We start from the raw sequence: 3,300 nt of genomic DNA, 5'->3' as shown, positions 1-3,300 counted from the left end.
GCCATTGAGTTCTAAAACGGGCGTGGTTTAAACCGCAAAAATAGTCAATTGCTCATATCAACATCAAGTTGGACTCCTATGATGTTGACTCCAATACAAAAGTTGTTCGGAATCAAATTGTGAACAATATAAACTCAACATATTTTCAAATAGGGCGTGGCATTGAAATGGGCGTGGCCTGTCACTAAAATCGCCACAGTTCATAGACGCAATGTTTGATTTGAGTGGGGTAAATCACTTTGCGGAGACTGTCATAGTTATGAATATGAAATTCACTGGACACGTGTAGACTAGTGCCTGTAGCTCACATACCACAATTCGTGTTTGTCATGTTTGTAGCGCCCCCTACAGGAAAAAAGGGGCTGCTTAAAAAGCAGCCCCTGCGCCACGTTTCACCAATATGTATGAAAATCGGTAGGCATGTATAACGTGCCAATACCTACAGAAAAGCCTCTTGGACCCATGCCCCAAAATTTTTTTATTTTCAACCAACGCCGTGTTATTTGTGACTGTACGTTGAATGGCGTTTTGAGTTGGCCATTTTGAATGGAATTTTTTCACTTTTTCGTCTTGTATTTCAACAAACTCTTCCTAGGGAATTTATCTCATCTGCTTCTACAGATTACATAAATTCGCAAAAAAAAGAAAATTAATTAAAACTGCGCGCAGTGATGAACGGGACATCGCACCGGCTTGCGGCCGCGTCACATGCCGTCGTAACATGTGCGCTGCCATGTGCGCACATGTTACGATGGCACGTGACGCGGCCGCAAGCCGGTGCGAGGTCCCGTTCATCACTGCACACAGTTTTAACCTATTTTTGTATTTGGCCATCATTGTTTGGTTTGTCAAGTGAATGTGTAATAAAGAACAGATGTATTTAATAATGGGTATGTATTATTTATAAAGCCTTATGAATTTGATGTGTGTGCACAATTACAAAAAGGCTTTGATTTACCAAAGAACAGCTTAAGTTAATGATTTCCTTAAGTAAGTAAATTGTATTTTTATTCTTTGACATCATGACACAGCAGAATGGCATTTCAAGTAAGAATTACAAAATAGTTGCAGATCATTAAAAACAAGGCAAGACGTAAAAATTCAAATGAGCAAAATGCAATTAAAACATCCCCAATTTACAATAATCACAAAACAATACAATGAAAATCAGTGTTGCAGATATTTCGTCGTAATTCTGAGAAACATTTGACATGAAAATTGGATATGAATAAGAAAATAGAAGTTACAAGACACCGTTAACAAGAAATATTGTTTGGGCTCTCCGTCATCTCCTTCCACTCGTGGTTTTATTTTACCCATGAACCCTTGGGGCAGGGGTCAGGGGTCAGAGGCTTATCCCTAGGACTGACCCTTAGGGTCAGCGATGATGACGTTCTTCAGGTTTCCAGAGTCAGTCCAACTACGGCTCTTCCCCCTCGGTGTACCAGAAAGGTCCTGGCTATAGATAGACCAGACTTAAAAAGGGTTGATTGAAACAGATTGAGGAGATCGACCACCAGTTGCTGGTGGTACGCCAAACTCTGATCTCCGCAGGTGATCTGTAGTAAATGATACATGGTCCTCGTTTATATAACGCTTTTATCCAAAGCGCTTTACAGTGTTGACTGACATTCACCCATTCATGCACACATTCACACACCGACGGCGGAGTCAACCACGCAGCCAACCCGCTCTACCTCCTGAGCTAATGCCGCCGCCCCCCGCCATGGGATAGTAGCCATGGGAACCAGAGCAAACGGCCAGCTCATGTTTCATATGCCCTGGCATATGCGTCTGCCTCCTCCCGTTCAGACATATTCCCACCAGACATCGCCCTGGGTCGGGCCAATCTCCACCGTGTGTAGATTATGGTTCAGGCTTAATACGATAACGGTCCAGAGGACCACCCTATGAGAGCCATTCTCATAAGAACCAAGATGGCTGCTGCTGGTTTGTCGTTGCTCTGATTGTGTCCAGAGGCATTTTGGTCTGCCTGTGTTGATTACACCCTTGGAAAAAAAATATCTCAAGAGGTTTCAGACTGATATCCATTTTCTAATTGGTCCGGGGATGTCAGGCTAGATCTGTGTGACTGCATTGAGCAAGGCAGCTTACCGCTGGACCTAAACTCCACTTGCACTCACTGTAAACTTACCACAAACACTCATTAAACACATGAACAATTATTCCAAAAAGACGGTACTTCCATACAGACACACGAATAACAGATAGAAGCTGACACGGAATCAGAAACCCTATTGTTGAGCAGAACTTCTTCTGGGCTGGATTTGGGTCAACTGAGTGTGACATGGTTACATTGTAGTCATTAGGATGATGGGTCAGTGGTTCGGGGTAAGGGGTGCTGGTGGGGTCGGGGTTGGGGTTGGAACCCAATACCGTTTAGCTGGAATTAAATAAATCCAGTATCATGACACATTAGAACATCCTGGTGCGGTCATTTTGAATGCAATACCTAACTGGTACTCGGAGTAATGTTGAAATACTTTTTGTTTAACGTTACGAATGCACAGGGAATGTAATCATTTGGTAAACCTTTCCCATAAACACATTTTCTTAGCTCAATTCTCTGTCAAATCTTTCATTTTTTGTCAATCAGTCAATACTGCCAAGGAAATTAAAACAAAGCTTTGTGGACAGGCAGAGTGTCCACAAAGAGACACGCTGGAGACACGTTCTTGCGTTAGTCATTGAAGTATATTTGGTCATAAAAGCAGAACGTTGCTTTCAGCCAGACCCACCGACTCATCTTCATTGATACACGCCAATAAGGAGCTGGTCGCTCTACGACGCGTCAGCAGTCAGCAGACATTGGGGTTTGAACCCAGAACCTCTTCAGCTGGGAGTCAGACAGCCTCACCACGACACTATCCTACCCTACGGGAATGTGTTTACTACACCTCTGCTCCACCGAATGACAGGTAGTAGTCTACAAACACACTAACCGCAGAGACAACCCTGACCCCTTAAGTGAAGATTGGAGACAAGCTCTCTAGTGCATTTCCTCCTCCAGCTCCAGATTCACCTCCTCCTCATCCCTACTTTAGGAGTGTACTGCTTCCTCCTTCTCTCCCTACTTCTCCTCCTCTTCCACTCTCTCCCTCCTCCTCCTCCTCCTCCTCCTCTGACCTCTAATAGCACTGTGCCTTCTCCTCCTCTGTCCTCCAGGAGCACTGTGCTGCCTCCTTCTCCTCCTCCTCCTCCTCTAGGAGCACTGTGCTGCCTCCTTCTCCTCCTCCTCCTCCTCCTCCAGGAGCACTGTGCCGCCTCCTTCTCCTCCTC

Source organism: Micromesistius poutassou (assembly GCF_964030765.1).
Source record: "Micromesistius poutassou genome assembly, chromosome: 18".
NCBI lineage: Eukaryota > Metazoa > Chordata > Actinopteri > Gadiformes > Gadidae > Micromesistius > Micromesistius poutassou.
Note: the sequence above shows the minus strand (reverse complement) of the source record.